General features: G+C 39.1%; 1 protein-coding gene and 1 long non-coding RNA gene across 6 annotated transcripts in view; both read left to right on the top strand.

The window, feature by feature from the left end:
* Positions 1-24,683, top strand: part of FGF14 (fibroblast growth factor 14) — a 670,572-nt gene that overhangs the window by 446,341 nt on the left and 199,548 nt on the right. The window lies entirely within an intron of this gene.
* Positions 11,936-16,744, top strand: LOC111725241. Its single transcript, XR_002773351.1, has 3 exons — positions 11,936-11,946; positions 14,681-14,684; positions 16,635-16,744. It is a non-coding gene; the product is annotated as an uncharacterized LOC111725241 (long non-coding RNA).

Below are 24,683 nucleotides of genomic sequence, written 5' to 3'. Positions count from 1 at the left end.
GGTGTCCTCCAACTAGACGCCATTGCGCAGTCTCCTCACCACATCGTGACAATCAAAAATGTCTTTAGATTTTGCCAAGTGGCCCAGAGTAGGGGTGATCTCCTAGAGCTGAGAACCACTGGTCTGTATGCACGTCTCCCCACCATGCTGCTTTGGTTCCCTGCCCTGAAGCAATCCCATAACTAGTAGCCAGCAACAGACACATGTGGTGAAATCTAACACAGGAGAGTGTGCTCCTGAGGACCCATATGGAGCCCAGATGAACAGTCTCGTGGCGTTCCCAGCTTAGGCTTTCCAGCTAGACTGCCTAGATGCAGGACTCAGATCTCGAACTTACTAGCTGGCATCCATGGGCTAGTTCTTAATTTTCTGTGCCTCAGTTTCTTTATCTATAAAATAGGAATAAAAATATCTAGTTGACACTGAGTGAACACCACGACTATGGCAAGCTGAGTCCCCTTCCTACTTAGGGCAAAAGTGGGGAGTCCGTTGCTTTCTATTCTGAGCTTGATTTCATTAGCACTGCAGATTAGTTTCCATAATGCTTGCCCTGAGGGTTGGAGCTTATGTTTCTGGCCTCATTAAAGAATTGCTGTTTTTTATGGTTGTTTTCTGGATGGAGATTAAACAATTAACACCTTGCTGATTATACAAGGGTGGTGAAGGCCTTTGGCTCTGGTCTGTCCAGGGAGAATCATGGAAACACGGACATCAGCTTAGAGGTTCATGGTGATTATCTAGTTTAGCCGCTTCCTTGAGGGACAAAGGTCGGAGTGAAATGGTGATTTGCCCAGACGTTCAGAGCTAGGTCCCAGGAAGCCCAGACTGACCTGGTCCACTGATTTTAAGTTTAGCATGTTTGGACACTAACCACCAACGTTTTTTCCTTGTTGATATATAAGATATACTTGCAGTGATGATGATGACGGTTTACCTGGGTTTATTCTACTCTGTGGGTATTAGATAATATTCTATAAGTTAAAGATAAACATCAAAGGAGTATTATATTTCATAATGTAAATAATTTTTAATAATCTTTGGATGTCCAAGAATGAAGCTGATATTTTTTCACAAATGTATTTTATTATTTTCCCAGAAGAGTCGCCTATGTTACTGGCTTCTGCTCTAAGGGAATAAAGAGAAGCATTTTCTGAGATATTAAGCAGGCTTTTCCCTACTAACATCATGGTGATAACTAGAGTAACAGTGTCCACTGCTGGCAAATCAGATAATTGCACCAAACTTGACGCTGTTCCTGCTTGTGAAAAGTAACACCTTACCTTCCCTGGGATGCATTTCCCGGTAAAGATTTCAAGGCGTGAAATCAGAAAAGATACCATTATTATTTTTTAAAAGTTAGCTTTATATTAATTCAGTAACTAATTACCAGTTCATATGTAATCAATTTGTCTCTATAAACCTAAGACTTCAACACAGCAACAGTTCCTATTTTAAGATAGTTGAGGTTTAAACTATTAAGGGACTAAAAAATATAATTTTACACAATAAAGTTTTAAAATAAGCAAAATTACTATTATTCACTAACTTGTTTAGATCATTTAAGATAATAATGTACCAAAAATGTACCTGGGTTTATTCTTTTCAGGGCATTCATCAAATGGAAAATTACAAGACTATTGAAATGAGGTTATTTTTCTTAATTTCTTCAAAATATTTAAGGACATTGCAATTCGTTTAACTTTTGAAGCACATTTTTGTAATCTAAGAATTTGATTTATTTAACGGAATAGTTGGACAAAAGCCTAACTAGAAAGGCCTTTTCCCCAAGATTTCTGTGTGCTTTAGAGACGCTTTCTGGGTTTCAATGCCAAAAATAGGCAGCAGAGGGCCCAGCAAATTATTTTAACTATTAAACAAAATTTGCTGAAACCGAGAACAGTTTTTTATTCCTCCATTACATTTCTACTTAAAATTTGTACTTGTAAATGGAGAAAGTCATATATATATATATATATATGAAAAAATATATATTCCTTTGCTGTAGGGGAAAGATTCACTAGGATAAATGGATAAAATGCACTTACCATGCTGGCACAACTAATGGGAATCCACGAATAGCATTTTATGGTAGTTTTAGAGATACACGTTGGATTGTTAAGAGCAAGTATAGAATTCCACTGTTGATTAGGTTGGAGATGGGGCGATTACAGCTATAGCAGGTGCATACACCACACACGAAGACCATGCTTATTGATGAAAATGATTAAACTCTGTGCACATGCTATGACCCCATCTCTGCTGAGTTTGCCCTTGCTTTGTGGTAACTCCCATTTTTCGAAATTTGTAGCTGTAGGATCCTAGACATCAGAACCAGGTAAGCTGATAAGATAAGTCTCCCTGCAATTTTGCTGCTTTCAGTTCATGAATTTATTCCTTCCTGAGGGCAGGTCTTCACTTGACCCTTATAGTCGAGTGCTGTTCCCTGACTCTTAGGTACCTCCCAAGGGAAGTCCCACCTCCCTGAGGACTTTAGCAGTTCTTAACATAGTGTCATTGTTGTTGTTTTCTTTTTGTCCTCCAGATCTTACCAAATGCAAATTTTGTGAGATTTCCTATACATTTTTTTAATTTATTCTTTCAACAAATACTTATTGAATTTTGTAGCTGGGAACAGACCAAAGAGGCCCCTGATCTCAGGGAATTTATACTGTAGTGGAGGGAGACTAATCAACAAATGGACAAAAGTGGAAGGCCAGATAGCCTACGGACAAGAGATTTGAGATTATGAAGAAAATTGTTGACGTCTAAATACTTTAAGTTGCCAGTTACTTATTATTTTTAAGTGAATTCATCAGGGCCATTGTTTAATAGGTCAGTATACAATAATCAATTGTATTTCTAGATACCAACAATAAACAAATAGAAATGAAAATTGAAAACCTATACCATTTTACAATAGCAACAAATATCTAAGATTATCTAGTAAAATGTTGCTAAACTTAGGAAGGAATTAAAGAAGTTCTAAATGGGGTGGTGCCAGCGGCTCGAGGAGTAGGGCACCAGCTCCATATACCAGAGGTGTTGGGTTCAAACATGGTTCTGGCCAAAAACTGCAAAAAATAAAAAGAAGTTCTAAATGGAAGAAAAGGAGAGGGCCAACTCTACCATGTATTGCAGGTAGAACCAAGCAATTTTGCAAGCGTAAAGACAAGCACAGGCTTTTCATATTTAAAGAATGGAAAGTAGGCCACCTGTCTCCCTGTTCCTGCTTCCATTTCACCTTGGAGAGAACAGGGGAGCATGTTTTTCCCATTCGTCTTCCACTGGAGAACTGCGGCTCCATCAAATGCCTGTACCTCCCACTCCCTTAACTGCTGCCTCCCACGTACTTCCAGAGGACGAGGTGGCCTCATTAGGAGACCTTTCCATACCCCTTTGAAAACTCTCCTCTGCACTTTCCCCCGTGTTTGAAAGCTTGTCCTTTTGAGAACCTGCCCACTGAGTTTCTCAGCTGACCCAAGGCACATATACAACTATGTATTTGCTGCTGAAAAGGACGGTGAGTAAAATTATTCAAGATAAGTCCTCTATTTTTCAGGTCCACAGAAGTTAAGTAACTTGACCAGGGCCATTTTTACAATTTAAGAAGATGGGAGAGCCAGAGAATTCTGGCATCCTAATCCAGAGCTCTTGGAATGACTTTATTCTCTCTGTTGTAACATATTCCTTGGCAAAATTCTGTTTTTATTCTCAGCCAGTCTTCATTCCTCTTCTCTGGAATCTCATGGTTCTTTACTTTCTAACCCTCCATTCATACTATTTCTTTCCAAAGTACCATTTCTTTGCTCTACTTTTACTTAATAAGAGCTATTGGTGCCCTTTGGCTCCAAATATTTTTTCCCAATAGTATTTGTAAACGATATACTCATTGAATTCGTCTAATAGTGAGACTGTCTCAGGTGGGTAATGAAGTTACAAAAAAAATGCATTGCCATTTGTGGTCTACGAATTAGAAGCAAGGAGGAAGGCTGCAGATTATGGGTATATAATAGTTATATATATTTATAGGGTACATGTGATATTTTAGTACAAGCATACAATGTGTATCAATCGAATCTCAACCTTATTCATGGTGGGAGTTAGGCTTACGCTCAGGAATAATAATGTACAGAAAGAATAACTCTTGGGACTATGGAAAGTCAGACAAAAATAAAGGAAGTAATGGGTTTGAAATCATTCCGTAAGCTTCCTATAGCTTACTAAAGCCATTTCTAATCATCATGCCAATGATTGTGTGCGATGGTGCTGTTAATAACTTTAAACCTATTTTTAGGAGAGCTGGAGAATTACGGTTGCTAATTCTCAGAGACAAAGAAACCAAGGCCAGAACATCTGTGAAATGCAAAGAATTATAAAAAATTATTTCTCTGGAATGAGAAAGTGTAAACTAGAAAAAGTTGAAGATTAATACAGAACCTGAAACTCACCGGGCTTTATTCATTCATCAAACATTCAGTGTTCAATCATCACTTCACCAAGCTGTTGTAATGTTACAGTAACTCAGGCTGAGCCTCATGGCTCACACCTCTAATCCCAGCACTCTGGGATCACTCGAGGCCCGGAGTTCAAGGCCAGCCTGGTCAACTTAGCAAGATTTTACCTTGACAAATCATAGAAAAAATTAGCCAAGCTTGGTGGTGCATACTTATAGTTCTAGCCACTCAAGAAGATGAAACAGTATGAACACTTGAACCTAGGAATTTGAGGTTGCACTAAGTTATTATTGTCACTGAACTCTAACCTGAGTGCAGAGCGAGACTCTTTCTCTCAAAAAAATGTATACACATACACAGTAGAACTGTACTCCAGTTTCTATTCAGATCATATAAATCTTTTGCCTTTTTTACAGTAGACCCTCCATAGTTGACCACCTCCCTAAACTGACCAGCTCCTTAAGTTGACCTAATTTTCATAGACTGCACATGCATCACATGTGCACATCAGTACAGCAGGCCTGGCTCCTTATGTTGACCACCTCTGTATGTTGACTGCTTTGTACATTCCCTTGGTGGTCAATTTACAGAGGCTCTACTTTGTGCGTGTAAGTGTGGGGGTGTGTGTGTATATGTGAAACAAAGAGGTGACAAACACAGTATTTTGTAAAATTTGTAATGAATATTTTGTAGGCAAAGGTACGTTTAGTGATGATCTCCTGGTTTTCCCATGTCTGGCAACTTTATAAGTGACTCTGAGGACCCTCTGGATTTATACTAACGCTGTGGCAGAATTGGTCAACGTTAGCACCATGGACCTTTGGGACTGCTATGTTCTCTGACTGGAAAGGGTTGTGCTGTGTGGTTGATGGTCAGCATACAGCAGTACCCATGGCCTTTACCCACTAGATGCCAGGAGCACCCACCCCACCTCCCACGTGTGAAAACTAAAAATTGGATTCAGACTGCCAAATGTTACCTGAGAGGCAAAGTTGCTTCCAGTAAAGAACAATTGCTCTGTAGGGAAAGTATTCCATTTTCTCAAAAGGCTAATTTTTAATGTTTTATTTATATCTTACCTAATTCCAGAAAATAATTTTTTAAGAATTTTATGGGCAAAAATTTCACAATTTGGTACATTTGTTAAAGACCAAAGGTTAAATGAAATGTAGTGATGAGGGAGGGAGAGAGTCTTGATATCTGAGAGCTGAGAATAGTGATTATATTTACAGAATCCATTTGGCTATGGGATGCCAAGGGGATAAATTTATTCAATTATTGTTTTAAGCAAAACTTGAGAATTATTTTTATTTGTATAAATGTAAGGGATATAATTTTGTTATGTGATGGGAAGTATGGACTTTTAGGGTATCCACCACCCAAATAATGTGCATTGTACCCATTAAGTAATTTCTCACTATCCACCTCTCCCACCCTCAGACCCTTCCCAGTCTGCATCGCCTATCATTCCACACCCTATGCCCGCGTGGATACATTATGTACCTCCCACTTATATGTGGGAACATGACATATTTTTCTCTCTGTATCTGAGTTGTTTCACTTACGATAATGGCCTCTGGTTCTATCCATTCCATCTATATTGCTGCGCCAAGACATGTATCATTGTCTTTCACTTCTGGATCATATTACATTGTGTGTGTGTGTGTATATGTATGTGTATAAGTATATTTGTATATACATATATATATTTATTTATAGGGTACTTGCGATGTTTAGATGCAGGCCACACACACACTACATTTTCTACTTCTGTTTGTCTGTTGATAGAGACTTAGGCTGATTCCTTATCTTGCTATTATAAATAGCTACAATGAATATATAAGTGCAAGCATATGTTTGGTGCAAGGAGTAGGATTTCCAGAAGGAATGCTAGTTCTATGTTTAGTTCTTTGAGAAATCTCCATATTATTTTCAATAGAGGTCTTCTAATTTAAATCCAAAGGGACAAGTTTAAAAGGAGAATGTTATATTCTCATTGACGAATAACAGAAAGTAAATACTAGTTCTCTGAGAGCAAATTTCCTCTATGGCTTGGATTTTATTGGGGCACCCTTGATACAATTTTATTTTAGCAGTATTTTTTATTGTGAACTAAATACATGTTCTTCCCATGAGCGTATCTAATATTAACCCAAGAGATAAAAGCAAAAATAATTGTAAACATTACTTTCATAAAGATATTCTTTATCAGATGTTCATCATAATTAATTTTAATAGTGTTTAAAATGTAGGAATTATTCCCAGTAAATACACAAAAGGAACTTCTTTTTTTTTGTAGTTTTTGGCCAGGGCTGGGTTTGAACCCACTACCTCTGATATATGGGGCCAGCGCCCTACTCCCTTGAGCCACACGCCCTGCCCAAGAGGGACTTCTTTATATTAGTTTATCTTAATGTGTTTGTCGTGTTTTAAGCAAATGGCCAAAACAGGATGCCTGAACAGGATAATGTATTTTACTCACAAGAGGGTTTAGTCTCCAAGATCAGTGTGTGCAGTCAGATGTGAAAGTTTGATGAGTTGACTGTTCTCATGCCCCTTGATGATCACAGAGCAGTGTGTAACTCACAGGACCCTGTAAGGGCCTGGGCTCAATTCTGGAGGCCAGCAGTCTAAGATCAAGATACCTGCAGGCCTGGTTTCTTCTGAGGCCTCTCTCCTTGCCTTGCTAATGGCCGTCTGCTCACTGTATCTTCATGTGAAAAGACACAACCCTGATGTCTCTTTGTGTGTCTAGGTTTCCTTTTAGATGGATACCAGTCAGCTTAGGGCTCACCTGTAGTGCTTTATTTTAACGTATGCACTATGTCTTCAAATATGGTTGCCTTCCGAGGTAGTGGGGGTTAGGACTGCAGCATGTGAATTTGCAAGGATACAACTCAGGCCATAATAAATTGCTTGCATGTTAATGTCATTTAAGTGAGGAATTATTCTAATGCATTCATTATCCTCAATTAGTTCCATTAATCCGTAAAAGGGCATAGACATAAAGAGAGAATTTTATCTACAGTGACAGTGAGTTTCAAATCTTCTCATCTGCCTTTCAGGACCAAGGCAGGCTTGGGAGTGCTGTAACAGATCAAAGTGCCATCCTTTTAATCAAGGGGAGTTTCTGTATTTCACAGAGGGGTGAGTTGTGTAAAACACAGTCTTCATTCTGTTGGTGTTTCAGACACCCTCAGCCCTACCCCTTTAATCTGACATTTTTGAGCTGACTTGCCCCAATATACTCATTAATTTTTTCTGTGTACAAAAAGAAGAAACATCTGCAAACATCTCCTAGCGGGTAGCCAAAGGATTTATAGCTACTGGTTGAATCTTGCTTTCAGAGCATATTTTCTCATTTATTCTTCCAAAAAATTGTATCCACAATCTATTGTGTGTGCTAAGTTATTGGGGAAATGATAATGAACAAATAATATGACCTGCTTTGCTCTGGAAAACAGGAAAAATAAGGCAACCACAGGCAGAATGCAGCTAGCTCCCAGGGGATAGATTTCTAGAGCCAACTGCCATGGTTGTTCTACATTCTAAATTTTTTGGATCAGACACTAATGAAAATATTTTATCCCCTGATCCCCACAATCTGTTGAAATGTCCCTAAAATGCCAACATTTTGCTCTCCACAATCACTTGTCCCTTATAGTTATAATCAATATTGGCAACTGGCCTTCCTTCCTTCCTTAAGATCTGAAATTCATGGCGACTGTGACTCAACACCATGGCCTGAGGTCTGACCTTCACTGCAGACAGGCGGAAGGACTAGGGCATGCTTCCAAATGCGACTCTCCTCAGCAAAACACTAGCAAATCTCCTGAGAAGGTGTTTTCATTTCTCTACCACATAAATGCTCAGAACCTTCCTGGGCTGGTCGTTAAGGAGGAGCTAGTCTCAGCAGACTACAAACATCATGACTTTGCAGAAGTATAGTCACTCTCCTCATCTGGGGAACAGAAGGGAGAATTCCTCCTTTATAAGATTGTTTCAAGGATTAAATGAGATAATGTGTGTTAAACAGCTGACACTTAAGATATGCTGATGTATGCATGATGGAAAGATCCTTTCTACAACCCCCTTCAAAATTTCCCCCTTAATTCACAGAACCACTGATACTAATTTCTTTTGGACTAGCACATAAGATTTAAAAATCTCTTATTAAGAATTCAGACATTTCATTTGAGCAAGAAAAGATAGTGCATTTAGTGCACTCTGAAATTAATTGGTCATAGGTGCTAGATGACAACCCAGACGTCCTGTGAAGAAGAGACAATTTGCTGGACAGCTAGGACATGTGGCTGGTTTTGGTTTTTGAGTTTGTGTGTCCTGTGGTTTGGGTTGGGGTCAGCTTGAGAACCAGGACCAAGAACGCCTGCTGGTCTCTTGGCAGAGTGTGAGAAGTCCACACTGCCTGGATTGTGAGCACGCAACAGTGGGGACCAGTGTCCCTGGCCGGCTGTGAGAGATGGCCCTGAGGGACAGAATGGAGGATGCTGCTCACATCAGTTTACTCGCATTTACCTAAGCCTTCCTTCCTTGTAGAAAGGACGCTTAGTCATAAGCTTCCTTTGATCATTTCAACTTTAATAGGAAATATTATATCTTCTTGGAAATAATTTCTTTTGTCTCTGACTTTGCTGTACTGTATCTATAGCTCCATCATCCCTCTTGCATCTCACTGACCCTAAACATGCAAGATGAATGAATTCTAGGAATCTGCTGTATGACATCGTGTCTAGATAACGATGGTGTATTATATGCTTGAAAATCTGTTAAAGGGGTAGATCTCATATTAAGTGTTCTGATCACAATAAAAATTAAAGCAAAGGAGAACTGAATTTCCTTGGTAACAGTTTGGGCCATGGCAATACCAACCAACAGATAGGTTTTAGCGGGAGGATCTCATAGTCCCTGATATCCATCAAGCATCAGCCGGCCTGTATATGTAGATAATGGCAAGGTAGGAAGTGGGGAATGTGGACTTTTAGAGACTATCCTTGAGCTGAAATTGTGCACAGGGCTACTCGTTCATTTGAGGCGAACTTTTTGACTTCAGTTCATGTTGTTATTCATTTATTTTGGATATATTTTGTTGAGGTAGTGCATTATATACAAAGTAAAATGCAAATAACTTAGGTGTACAGCTTAATAAATTTTGACAAATGTACACATCTCTCATCAAGACAAAGAATATTTCCAGCACCCAGGGAAGTTCTCTCCTGATAGTTCCTAGCCAGTGCCCACCTCAGAGACTCTTTAAACGGAATCATGATTTTATTCTTTTGTAACTGGCTCCTTAGCTATTCATCATACTGGTGTTGAGATTTATTGGTGTTACTGTGTATACCGGTGATTTGAACTTCTTTACTGACAGGTAGTACTCAAGTGTATGAACACACCAGTGTGTCTTACATGTTCCTATAGATAGACATATACTTTCTTTCTTTCTGTGGTGTTCTGAAGAACCAGCTTCCTTCACATACCACTGCAGGGAGGAAGGCTTCTTTTTGATATTGCAACAACCGCATTTATTTAGTTAATCCAGGTCTTTCATCTCATGGATGAGTGATTCAGTCCTACTTCCATTCCTTGGTGATGAATTAAATTAAAAGTTTAAAAATAAAGGACAATGTTTATCTTCCCTTTATTTCTTAGATAAGATATTTCTTAAGATGTATACATACACACACACACATGCAAAGAGTATGATTTGTCACGTACATACATATTTATATATAAGCAATAACAATATTTACACTAAAGTTTAGCTATTTAAATTGATTTGACACTATGTAAAAATTTTAGTCACAGATAAATTAGAAAAATATACCAATATATTAATATTCATTGAATGTAATTCAACAAATATAATTCAAAAAGACAATCTGAAAATCTAGGGAACAATTTCTTGTTTATTGTTATCAAAACATTTGTTATATGAACAATAGGAGGTTAGAGGTGGGATCTGACTGCAAACACATACAGATTAGCCAGGAAAAGGGGCATCAGTAACTTTAGTTAATTTTAGTGTATTTGTCTGAATTTGTTTTAAAGAATAAAAATAACCAAACTCAGTTTTTAAAATATTAAGAACAGGATATATAAAGTATCACCAATGTTACTAGTGATAATCTAGTCATTTCCAAGTTATGATTAATTAGGAAAGATAGAGGTAGAATGGAAAATTATGATTAAAGGAAAAAAAATTTTTAAAGTGAAATAGAACTGAGAGAATATTGTACTTCAGGATGTCTACTATAGTGGGCTAGTGTGTGCCATCTTCCCCTCAGCTCCCGTCTTCCTCCTCACCAAATGCGACTTCCAAATCACTTGGTTGGGGTTTTACATTCTCTCTAAATTTGTCTCCTATATTAAACCCCAAGGCAAAAAATATCTTGGCCTGGAATTGCAGAACCTGTTTCCTACCCCTGGAATTTCTTTTAAGTGCTTTCATAGTTTGGAATTTAATTTACTGTAATTTAAAAAGGTGGGTGGGAAGATCAGCAAAAGTGGGTAGGAACAATAGAGTAACACGTAATTCATTTTAGGAAACTTGCCTCCAGCCTCGTTCCAGCTCAGCCAGGAGTTACATCTGGCCCAAGAACCAAAGTGTGCCCAGCACTACCCTATGAAATTCTATAACGATATTGTCTATTTTTATGTATTTGTGATTTTCTTTTAAAAAATAAGGAAAAGAACAACTTGCACCTTTTCCCAATGGGCTTAAAATAAGGGCCAGACTATCTTCCACAAAATAACTTTATTTTCTACATACTGAAAGGAAAATTGCAGAGCAAGGCTGCGGGTTGGCGTATAAAAGAAACGTGTTTCCACAAAACCTGTTAAAAGATAGTCTCTTAATTTTAATGGAATGTCTGATCATTTGCGTAATATCTTAATATTGGAAGTTCTCTTTGAGAACTTTTAGAGAAGGTTCTTTTATTTTTTTTTTTGAGACGGAGCCTCAAGCTATCCCCCTGGGTAGAGTGCCATGGCATCACAGCTCACAGCAACCTCCAATTCTTGGGCTTAAGCGATTCTCCTGCCTCAGCCTCCCAAGTAGCTGGGACCACAGGCGCCCGCCACAATGCCTGGCCATTTTTTGGTTGCAGCCATCATTGTTGTTTGGCGGGCCCGGACTGGGGATTCGAACCCGCCACCTTAGGTGTATGTGGCTGGCGCCTTAGCCGCTTGAGCCACAGGTGCTGAGCCTAGAGAAGGTTCTTATACTTAGGACCTCCTCACCCCCCAGAGAGTTTTTTTAAAAATGTCCTCTGTGATTCTAATAGGAAGCTGTAGGGAGCTCTGCTGGAGTCAAATAATAATTTAATTATAGTAAGAAATACTCTGAAAAGGACTTAACAGTAAAACGGACCAAGTTCAAGAAAGGTCGGCAGTGTTTGTTCATCAGGTGCTGGGTACAGTGAGGGGCACAGATCGACTGAAATACTTACTGTCTCTGCGATGTGCTTTTCCGGTGTGAGGCTAAGTAGCCATCAGCGCCCTGTCCGGTTCCCTCATAGGAAACCAACCTTTTAGTTACTCAACAACTATTCAGTGAATTGCTTCTCTGGACAAGCACAGTGCTAGGCTGTGCAGGTAAACGAGCCGGAGCAGTGACCAAAGCAAAGTCCCTAACTCTGACTTGGTGAAGTGAAAATCCCTCCTGCCTTTCAAACATGGCGGAGGAAGAGCGAGAGGGGCGGCCCGTCCTGGGGTTTAAGAGAACTGAGATAATTGCAGCCTCATTTTGAAGTCTCTTAGTATTTGCCGCTGAAGAGACCATCAAAATGTGTATCCTGAAAAAGTGCCAAGGAAAGTGAATGCAAACTGCAAACTAAATTACCAGGAAAAAAACAAAAAACAAAAAAAATAAGAGACAGAACAGGAGTGAAGACTTGGAACCCAGACAATGTGAGGGTGAATGTGAGGGCTGGGGGGCCAAGGACAAGCTAGGACAGAGAAGGTGAGCAGAACCTACAGGTTTTGTGTAATCTCAGCAATATGCGTGGGCCAGTGCCATCTCAATGTCCCCAAACTAGAGGGACAGAAATAATTAGAGGGGATATGTTTCATAATAAAATATATCAAGACTATTGTGTGGAAAAGGGCTAAGTATTTTGTTCCAATGAGGAATGTAAGTGAAAAGATGACTGCACATTTTAGAAAACCAGGTGTGGGCCCAATTCTAGGAAAGGCATTCTAAAAATCAAACCATCTGAAGAAGGAGAGGGATAAATAATTCTTCTTCTCCTGAATCATTGGAGTGTTTAAGTGGAAATCAGATGTCTACTTCTTAGAGTTTTTAGAACAAAGTAGGACTAGATGATTATGAGGCTCTTCCTACAGAAACTTTGAACAGAAGAATAATTATGACTTTAGCAAACTATCCTCTGGAGTTCTGTATGGAAGCAGTCATTGTTATTTTCCTTAACAGAACCAGAGCGTTTAGCAATATCAGTTTAAGAAAGAGAGAGAGAGAGTGTGGTGTGTGTAACCTACAATGATGCCCAAGTACTGTTATAATAGAAAATAATTTACTTCTATGAAGAACATGAAATTGAACTTCTGATACTAACTGGCCCAGAAATGTTGATGGAGAAAATTTTGCAGCTAAGTTTCCGTAGGGTCAAAAGAAAATCACCAAATGATTGTGTGACCACACATCATGAAGACTGAGTCTCCCAGTGACAAAGATTGATTTCTGCATTGATCAATACAGCATTAATACTTGGATATGGGGGCAGCTGTGTGCTGTAAATAAAATGGAGTATATTCACCGAGGAACCAAGGTGTGACTAGAAAGAGGGCAATATTTTATCCCAGGAAATTAATTTTGCTCTTACTGACATGAGACCTTGTAAATACTCTCCAACCATGAATTACATTACTCATATCTCTCAAAATCCATGTTGAAGGCTGTCTCGAAAACTGAAACCTTGTTATTATTTTTGTTGAGTTTTTTTTTTTTTTGAGCAATCTATTTTACTACTTTATGTCTCTGAAAACAGAAAAGGCAAGGTAAATTTTTTGATGTTTAAGAATCCTAAATGCAAGGTTTTACATATTATATGAGCAGAATATGCTCTCACATTAAAAGGAATAAAACAAGATTTGTTAAAATTTAAAAGAAAACCTTTCCAATCAGTTAATGGGTATCCACAACTTACTCCTCAGCTAAACAGATAGACCCTCCTTTACACGTAGTATCCTCCTTCCACCTTTTCTTAAGGAATCTCTATTATAAGTAAAGTCAACCCTTTATGACTATGAAGGTAACAGATGCATAAAAAAATGCATGCATGTAAAAAATCCAAGAAAAGTACAAAGAATAAAAAATATGAAGAACTATAACCCACTGAAAAGTTTATATTTCCTTTGGCATATGCGTATGTGTATATTTAATGGCATGGAGGTTACACACATATATACAAATATGTCTTCTGTTCTCTTTTAGGGGTAAAAGGAGCAGAAGAGTAGCATTTTTTAGAGCAGTTTCTGTTTTGAGTTATCTGAAAAGTTAGTGGACAAGAGAGGGAAACAGGGCCAAGGGCAAGTGTGTCTTATCACTGAGTATAGAATTAAAGAGCCGGGAAGTCTAGCCCCTGGACCCCTTCCTATCTTGTTCTCTTCCTCTCTTTAACAAACATAGACTGAGGACTCGGGGGCCTTAGGCACAGTGCCAGGGCTCTGGGGAGGTCAAGTCCTCATAGTCATGGACTCTGTGGTGGGAAAGCCAGAAGGTTTGGGACCCCAAAGAGAGGATCCCAGAGAGGCAGGGAAGCTGGGAGCTGGTGCAAGTACATTGCTAAGAAGAGTAGAATGGCTCTTCAGAGGGGCCACGTAAGGGCCTTTCATAGGCAAGGAAGCCACAACAAAGTGCTGAGAAACAGGACATTTGCATCTCAGTATCTGTTCTGACTCTTGTAGCAAGTCACCAAGAGCTAAATTCTAAATTTTGTGGTGTAAAAATATGTTAAATTTCTGTCTCCTGTTTGGAGTCCCAAATCCCTGATATAAACTAATCTGAGACTTGTCCTGCTAGAACTAAATCTCTTGAGAGGATCGCTAAGCCCATTTCATGGAGGAATGAACACAAGCCTGTGAGCAGGGCCCGTGCCGGCTTCTCCTTAGCACAGCTGACTGCACTGATGAAGTGTCTTGAGGAAAACATTCTGTTGGGACACTTTATTCCTGCTTGCTGGACAGAGATCTGTTTGCTGATATGTTTTTGTGCTTTCAAATATTTTATGTATATATAAGATACGTGTAAAAGAAAACTGACAAAGTGGAATAACTACTATTTTTTTTTTTCTTGAGACAGAGTCTTGCTCTGTCACCCCAGGTAGGGTGCAGTGATGTCATCATAGCTTGTGGCAACCTCAAACTCCTGGGCTTAAGTGATCCTCCTGCCTCGGCCTCCTGAGTAGCTAGGACTACAGGCACGCTTCTTGATGCCTGCTAATTTTTCTAATTTTGGTACAGATGGGTCTTGCTCAGTATGCTCTCAGAACTACTAAGTTCAAGGGATCTTCCCACCTCAGCCTCTCAGAGTCCCAGGATTACTGGCCTGAGCCACTGCACCCTGCCATATTCTTGACTCACAGGCAGAGACTTCTTTTAACCACGTGGAGTCCCCCGTCTCTGGAAGCCAGTTTCATATCTTTGTGGGGACTCAGAGGAAGGTAAAGGGAATAACAGCACCAAATGGATGAAAGGGCCAAAGAGTGAGTAAAGAAAAATTTAGGGAAGGGGTTTCTCCTGGGGCCCTAAAATCTGCTTACTTAAAAATTATCATGGTATCCTCCCTGAAATGATTCTTTTCTCTGAGGTTCATTTTCCCCTATCCACATAAAACTCTGAGAAATATTTCCGATTCCCTTAAACATCTTTCACGTGAGTGATACCTTTCGTTTGGAGCCAGTTTCAAACTAGACCGTTAAAGCAAATTCTTACCTAAGGAGCTAGTCTAAATTTCTAAAAGGAAAGAGCAATTATCTACTACCCCTACAGCTACATGAAAATGAAAATGGAATGGGGAAAAAGACTTTCAGAATCTATTTCCTTCATTTGGTGATAGCCTCAGGCCCCAAATCTCATTTTGTAGAGCATCACATGTCTAGCCGTGGTTTTATTTAGCTGCATTCTATGGCCTTAAATCTCATGAAAGGCATGTTATAAACTCAAGAAATTAAATTTTTCATGGGTTTATGTGGGGCTCAGAAAATACATTGTCACAATCCACACAGGAGCATAATGGCTGCTTCTGCAATTGCTGAGAATTGTTGTACTTTTTTTTTTTTTCCTGAAAGATGCAATAATTAAAGTCATAAGAAATTCAGGTAAGCAGGTGGTGCTAGAGAGGTTCAGCAAATGATAACACATCATTCAAAGCAGGGAGTAAAGCAGGCAATATTCAATCAAATAAACAGCTGGTGTTAAAAAATTATATTAGCAGGAAACAGGACTCTAATTTAAAAACTGGCATTCTAGAGCAGTTATTCTGCCTGTTACAGTGGGGTGGGGTGGATGACTGTCAAATGCACCTAGTGAATATGTTCATTTACTTGGCAAAAGAGACTTTGCAGATGTGATCAAATGAAAGATACTGAGATGGGGAGATTATCCTGGATTATCTGAGTGAATCCCATGAAATCACTTGGGTCCTTAACAAGAGGGAGGCAGGATGGTCAGGCCTTACTAGAGGAGGTTACAGTGGAGGCGAGAGGTTGCCCTGACAGGGAGGGTCCATGAGCCATGGAATGCTGGTGGCCTCTTGAAGATAAAAACACAAGGAAATGTGTTCTTCCCAAAGGCTCTACACATACCTTCCTGACTGGTTTTGTTTTGTTTTGTTTTTTAAATGCAACTAAGTTTGTGGTAATTTGTGACAGGAGCAATAAAAAGCTTACACAGTCAGTTGCTGAGAAAGCCTAAAGGAAATAATTTCAGGATCAGTTTTTTCTGTGCTTATGTACAAAGTAGGAACTAGGTTCAGAATAAGGCATCAGTGCATCCCACATGCATGCACTTTGGAAATCACCTTCACCTTCATCTTCTGGAACTAGATTGCAAGATCAGAGGCAGATTAACCACAGCTTTGCCAAGACACTAAGCTTCTGATATTTAGCTGCTGACATCCTAAAACCTGCATGCTAAGGTAAGGCTTGATCCCAGAAATGAGAATATGACATAGGAGGAGATAATCCCTTAGCTGTAGAAAGTTTTTGGAGACGTGTGGAATATAGTGGTCACTGGTAGACTTTGAACCTATATGATTAAAGTGCATACTTTTTGCCTTACCTAAAGTGTACCTTTTGAGTCATTCAAATGTGCCAAAATTTGTATATTTTTACTTAAAATTATTTCTAAGTGGGAAAATACTCCAAAAAGTTGAAGTGTGGGTAATAAAGATAATTTTTATTTATTCTTTATTTGTATGTTTCATTTTTTCTTGAAGTATATGTTCCTTTCAAGTTAGAGAACATAGTGTTGGGTGTTGTGTGCTCATTCCATCTTTGCCTCCAGTTACAGTTGTGAGTTCTCATCCTTGCATTGGTCACATTCTTTACCAATTGAAGGAAAACTCTGAACCAGGTGTTATCAAAATGAATACCCTCCCCCCTTGTTTGGCATAAATTTCAAGGAAATCACAGGTAGTCCTAATCTGTCCAAGAACTGCTGGGAGTCCTTGCTTCTCCTGTAAGTGTCCCTGTTTTACACATAATGCGATAACAGAGAGTTACATTTCAAACTGGTGACTGCTGGGTGGCAGATGGTAGCAAAAGTTTAAGCTTAAGAGCTGGCTAACTCTTAAGAGCAGTGTAACTCTGGCAATTATTTAGCTCTTGGGCTGATTTCTCTCTTCTATAAAATAGGGATCATGGTACCTACTTCACTAAAACTAAAAATTCTTTACAAGCTATCATCATGCATATCATCCAGATGTTTTATAAATTAAGAGAGGCATAGCCTTAACAGCTATGACTGAAAAATATACTCTACATATACTTACTCTAGAGTGTATAAACATGTGCTCTAATTTATTATTAATTTCCGTTTAGCTTTTGTTCAGAAAAATTCCAAAAGTAAATATAGAGAGATGGTGCCTAAACTCTTAAAAGTGTAATGAAAACAGGTTTCTAAGAGTCATTAACTAGAAGTTTGCAAATCATTTCTTTCTTTCTTTCTCTATTTTTTTTTAATTCACTAATGCTTCACAATTATATTTGACAGCATAAGGAATTTAGTTGGTTTTTGCATACATGCATGCTTATGTGGGTATGCACTCATGTGTAGAAATGCATGTTTACATATGTGTTTAACCCACGTATACTAAATGAAGAGAACTTAATTCCTAAGAAAGTGGCCATTCTAGAGATCATTGAATAGAAATTGGTTACAATGTTAAATGTAAGTAAAATTATATCATATATGCATTAGGTTATAAATGACTATTTTTTTCCTCAAACTTTCATAGAAAGTGAGTCGTTTTTGTTGAGCTATTCAATAATGTTTTTAAAAAACCCATTGATCTATCATTAAAATTCCTGATATTATAATCCCCCACTAATTCAGTGTGAGAAAATATAAGCCAATATTTGCAGCTCTGAAATGAATGCACTTTGGAATTTACTTTAATACAGAAGGCTGGAAGCCACTAAGAATATTTTTTCCAATTTATCTGTGAGATTAAAAAAATTACTAAATTTATAAAGCTAAACCATCTGCTAGTATCAATCTGGTATTGAATCTATAGAAAAGAATGTTCATAAGATTTTGCTACCAATAGTTTCCTCTTTTTCTTTACTGAATCAAAATATTAAGTAACAATAAAATTTCTTCCCAGTTCTTTTAATAGATAGAAATCTGTTGCCTTCTAGAAATAAGTATATCCAGCAAAATTAACTAACAAGACTGTTATAACATGAATGTAAACACGCAGTTCTTGAAATTCTAATTTAAAATACTTTAATATTTATTTAAACTACCCTTTGCATCTATGTAAGATCAATAATACTATCGCAGAAAAAAATGTGATTTTGAACTTGAGCCATAGTAAGTGAATGGGCATTCAATCTTAATCAACTAATTGAAAATTGGTCTCAAGTACATGTTGACATTAAATTTTTATATTCTTCAAGTGGTAAAAAAATGAGAAGGGACATCAATATTGATCACTTTTTCAGAAGTATCTTCTACATTTTCAAATAGAACCCATTTATTCGAAGCAGAAGATGAAAGCAAATGCCAGTATATCCTCTTCAACTCTACTCAAGCTTACCCAAAATTAGTTTATCAAAACTAAATTGTAGAAAATAATATTGGACCTGAAATTTTACCTTTAACTTAGAAGATGTTCAAAAATTTCAAAAGTGATTGATTCACAAAGGAAACCGTGTGGCAAAATGGAATGACTCATTCATTTTTGTGAAAATGATTAAATACACAACACATTTCATTGATTCTAAGATACAAATACTTTTATTAATAAATACGGAAAGGAGGAAATAAGGAAATATATAGATATAATACAAATACTATTATATTATATGATATAGAATTATATATAGCTTAGAATTATAATTCCATAGAATTATATAGCTTAAAAATGAGGCTCTGTTGGGAAGGTAAAATACTGGCTTTGGCAATGGCAGAAATGAAAGAAAACAGGCAGATAGTTACTTTGTGAAAAATAATAAGTGGTAACATTTGACATAGATATCAAGTACAAAATACATTCTTAAGATTTTTTAACTGAAGTAGAAATAAAAACAAAAATCACGTACTTTTTAAAGTAAATCATACAACAACTTATCTATTTGGAACGTGTTCGATCTATGCAACAAAATGACCTAGACCATATTAAAAACACAGAAGGCAGGAGAAAGAGATGAAATCAATATCAATAAGGTCATTTCTGGGTTATAGACTCCTTACTTAGAATTAATAGAATTCGTGTGTTAATAGAAATTCTAACAAGCACATTTATCTTATTTCAAATTCTGTGATGGATTAGATGTAGCAACTTTACAAAGGGACTTCGTGTCAATTTGTCAGTGGGCAACCTGAAAACAAGAGAGAAAGAAGGGTGTGTGTATTGGGGTTGAGGGGGACTGAATAACAGATGGGTAGTAAAGTTCTCTCTGATTCAAGTGGAATCAATCTCACAGGCTGCAGTAAGTCCCAAAGGTGTCACTGCGGGAATTCAGAACTCAAACTACATGTCATGTTAGGTTGGGCCTGAGCCATCAAGCAAAGGCTGAAGCACTCTCTGTACATCCTATTTATGGAGTCGAGATCGTGTGTAATCCAGATAGAAGTTTAGATGTCATGGTGCTTAAAGAGATCAAGCATCACGGGGTAATTCATCCTTGACAGATTGGCTAAACAAGATTTTTCTGTTCCTCTTATTTGGTATTAACTGTCTGTCTATATATCCAACTTCTTAATCCTCTTGAGACAAATATTTATTGCATCATTTAAAGCACTGGAAATGTGGTACTAAATAAAGGTGACGGAATCTGTAGTATCCTTACAGGCTTGTACTTTTAAAAAGGAAGATAAACCAAATGAATAAGAAAATGTAAGGACATTTAAAAAGTGACAAGCACTACATAGAACCCTAAAGCAGACCAAGGATTTACTATGTCTATGGTTTGTCATTTAAAGTAGATTAGTGAGCAAACAAGTGGGCCAAGAACTGACGGACGTGAGAGTAAGGTGGAACGGCGAGGAAGACGTCCTGCCGTAGAAACAGGCCAGGTGGTTTAAGGAACAAGTGAAGAGTGAAGGAAGAAAACTGGGCATGATATCAAAAGATAAATGAAGATAGAGGTGGGCACATAATATATGGGGCATTGTACGCTACTCTGGGCACTCTGGTTTCTATTGAGGTGTAGGGTTTTCAGGTTACTATGGGAGCATTTCAGAAGATAATGGTGGTAAGTAAGAGGGGTGAGAGTGATCATATTTTGGATATATTTTGAAGAATAAATTGGCCTTGAAGCAATATAAGCATATATAGGGTATTAATGAAAGAAATGAGATTAGTATGATAGCAAAGATTTTGGCTTAAGGAATGGAGTTGTGATCCCAGAAATGAGGAAGATCAGGAAAAGGGTCTAAGAGGAAGAAGGCTAATTTAGTCATGGCTGTGTTGAGCATTAATAGAGGCATTGCAGAGGTGTTTAGAAGGGGTGCTAGATTCAGCATTAAATTGGGTGATGGGTTGGCTGGTAAGGTTTCCAGAGAATATTCCTATGCTAAAACCTACACAATGCTATAAACTCCATGAGGGCATAGCCAAGAACCCTCTTTATTTTTTATTTTTCTTAAAATGGGGTCTTGCTCTGTCTCCCAGGCTGGAGTGCTGTGGCATGATCATAGCTCACCAGAACCTCAAACTCCTGGGCTTAAGTGATGCTCCTACCTCAGCCTCCCAAGTAGCTAAGCCTACAGGTGCACAACACTACACCCCAGTAATTTAAAGATGGGGTCACACTATGTTGCTCAGGCTGGCTTTTAAAAAAAATTACCGTTTGCAGTTTTGACAAGTACATTGAAGACACTCAGTAGAGACCTGATCATTGAATAAATGAAGACCTGAGGGATGAAGAATTAAATGCTAACCTATCGCTCGGGCTATTTTTATTGAATTTTCATTATATGTCCCACACTATTTTAATTGTTTTTCATGTATGTTTTCATTTAATTCCCATAACAAAATTATTGTATTATTATGACACTTTTACAGGAGAAGAAACTGAGGTTTAGGGAGGGTAACTGCATTGCTCAAAAACACTTCGGTTTACTCCAACTTTGGTGTAGACAGTGTTTTACATTAGCAAGGAGAGTTTGAAGAAGGAGCAATAAGGCCATTCCAGGCAGAGGAAAAAACATACGCAAAGTCAGAGGCCAAACACAGATTTGCAAGCACAATGAAATAGCGGACTAACTACGTTCCAAACTGATGTCCATAAGGTATTTTATGGTTTTAGAAGTATTTCCTCATAGGTATTCCTTATAACCTCTGAGAAGTGTTTTTCCAATGAGTTTCAGTGGTTAGGAACATAGGCCTACAGGGCAAGTTTACAAATCTAGTCAATAAGGACTAAGGTTTTTACCTGGACTTCTCCCACCAAAGCTTAAAATAATTTCTTGTATTTCTGATTATCTAAAGTCGTGTCATGTATCCATTAAGGGGTGAGGATATGTACATGGAAATGCCTGTTTTGATGTTGAACTGAAAAAAAATGCACAAGGCCGAAATGAGTGACCCCCGAAGATGGTCATATAGAAACAGCTGGCATTTGCTGAGCACTGAGGACGTGACAGACTTTTACCTTTACATGCCCACAACAGTGGAAAGGGATTTCTGTTATCACCTCCTTTTGGAGTTGAAGAAATTGGTGCTGAGAGAGCCTCAGGCAATTTACTGTAGGTCATGATACAACAAGGAAGTTGCAGAAATGGACCACAGCTTCGGAAGTTGGAGTTCCTAAGAGCGTGGCGAGGAGCCGGCTACCCGAGCAGCACGCTATGTTTTTGTCACTAGGTAGTCCCAGATGAAATTAAATTCGAGGAGGATCTGATGCGTGAGAAGTTACTTTCTGAACTGCAGTAACCTCTGGGCTTGTGCTCTGGGGCTCTGAATTGGTTGCACTGCAGCCTGGCGCGCTCCTTCTCACCGCTAAGACAGCAGATGGCTCTCTTGCGTTTCCTTTCGCTTACCTCCGTCTGTAAACAACTAAACAGTGTTTTGGCGAGGTGAGGGGGAAAGGCAGGGATTCGGGCAAAAGACCTTGATTATCCCGGTGCTGCCGCTCTCACCAGGCTCCCTGAAAATGGGCAGCCGGGTAGACTGAAAATGACCGCGTGAGGCTCCTGAAATTCGCGGTCGGAGCAGACGGCGGCCGGAGACCCCGGAGTCGGCCGTTCCAGGTGCCGCCCAGAGGGCGAAATGCTTAAGAAAGGAGATTTCTGGGTTCTAAAAAAGTTGAAAAGCTTTGTGCTCCGAGGTGTGTCATTATGTCAGTGGAAGCTGTGAGGATTAATTTCCTTTCCACCTGCGGGCGGGGGAAGAAACTGCTCTTAAGGAACAAAGTCTCCGAGATCTCAGAGCCAGCGCTTTTCACCGCGGAACTTGCCTGCGCGGAGAGGTCGGGCTGGGCGTGATCCCTGTCCGCGGTGCTGAACCCGCCTGGTCTGGAGGCCGCGGAGTAAAGCAGGCCGGGTCCGGCCAAAATGCACCTCCCTGGTTTCATCAACCCAAGGGTGTGGGGTAAAGACTGCAGGATAAGAAAAAGCCTGGAAATAAAAAATTCACATAGCCATAATAACTAGAAGCTTAATCTCACTCTTTTCAAAGTAATATAGTTTAACATACATCAAACATTTTTATTTTTATTTTTTTAATTTCAGATTGATAATAAGGGTACAAACGGTTGGGTTACATTGTTCGCATTTTTTAGGTAAAGTCCGAATGGCAGTTGAGCCTTTCACCCGGGGGCTGTGCCATATACCCCTGCGTTGTGCCTGTTAGGTGAGAGCTCACCTGTCCCCTCCCGCCTCTCCTCTTTCCCTCTCCCCTCACTTGAATGTGGTTGTGTTCTCTCCTGGGGCCTGTAGTTGTTCATCTACTGGTTGCATGTTACTACCTAGTACACAGAATACACAATCTAGCTATGTTGTTAGTTGGGAAAGTTGTGCTCCATTTAAGTGGTCCTTGTATTTAACATTTACTTCTTCAAGAAAATCATTATTAAAAGCTTTAGGTAAGCCTGTACTCTTTAATCACAAAGTCATTCAGAAATTCAAATATTTATACATCTTTTTATTGATTGATTCAGGGTCATTGAGGGTACAAAGAATTATATTAGCCTGTTTGTGTTTGTTAGGTGGAAGTCCCTCTTATAACTGTGTGTGTCCCGCCCCCACGAGGCGTGCCATATGTAAGCCCATCCTCTTCCCTCCTTCCTCCTCCCCATCTCTGCTCCCTGGTTCCCTCTCTCCCCACCAGAAATTCAAATCTAGAACTTCTGAAATGTCTAAATGGTCTCTCTCCAATAACAGAATCCAAGAGTAGTAGTGACTCAATGGGACCTATTTCGGTGAATTTTTAAGAAAACCAGGCACACTTTAATGGCCGTTTTGTGAGGATCCTTCATCTCTCTATGGATGGTCTTCCCTTTTGAGCAGAGGCGTGGCAGTACAACATAAAGAAATACACACTTACCCCAAACGGAAGAATATGGACATATAGAACAGAAAATAAGGTGGGAAAGGCACAACAAAATAATTTGTGTGCTCCTTTCTTTCACATTTACCATCTCAGGGGGCCATTCAGGATTGAAAGTTTCCGGCAAAATAACTATGCCATATTCATTTTAATAATTGTGCTATTTTGTAGATGGAACAGAAGAGTGGGTTCTTTATTATTAAATACTGTATACACCATCCTAAATCCAATAATATCGGCGTTACATCCGATTCTCCTCCCCCAAAGAGACCTGTTGGTAAGTATGGAGCACACATCATGAATAGCGGCTAAGCAGTAACTGCTTCCATGGAGAGGCTGTGGCTAAGTTGTGTAGAGCAGAAGGTGGCCAGCCTGCCTATAATCGCCCTCAGCTGCGCCTCTCCCAGTTCCTAGTGGTGAGTCTTTGTAGTACTTTACTGCCTATTTCGGAGACAAAGAGAAAGTGTGTTTTGACTCAGAACTGCTCCCTGGGCTGCCTGTGTATTTTGCCTGCCCTCTTTCTGGCTCTAAAACAGTCACTGGAGAAGATTTTTACAAGTCTCCTGATTATCAAAGGAGTCTTTTTCCCCCCATCCTTCACGCTGAATTGCGAGAAGTCTTGTTTGTGCCTGTTTTTCTTTGCCTTCCTGCGATGATAGGCAAAACAGCGTAAAGGGAGGGGGTCCTGAAGCCGCGGGCAAGCGCTGCACTTGCTTCTGTAGCTCTGGGTGTATCCTAGAAACCACGTCTGCATTCATGCAAGCCTGAAGTGTTTCTCTCCCAACCTCCTTTTTTTTTTTTTTTCCCCCTATGTGCCCTCTCCTCCCTCTCTTTCTCTTGGACCCTCCTATTTCCAGTTAACCAAAACAGAACACTGTGGGAACCCAGGCAGGGACTCCGAGGCAGGGAGCAGCAGCTGCTGTGTTTGAATCTCAGACACAGTTCATATGGATTTGCTCCCTGACAGAGCTGCT

Source organism: Otolemur garnettii, unplaced genomic scaffold, assembly GCF_000181295.1.
Source record: "Otolemur garnettii isolate 467f Iridium unplaced genomic scaffold, OtoGar3 scaffold00034, whole genome shotgun sequence".
NCBI lineage: Eukaryota > Metazoa > Chordata > Mammalia > Primates > Galagidae > Otolemur > Otolemur garnettii.
Note: the sequence above shows the minus strand (reverse complement) of the source record. Positions and strands in the feature narration are given on the sequence as shown.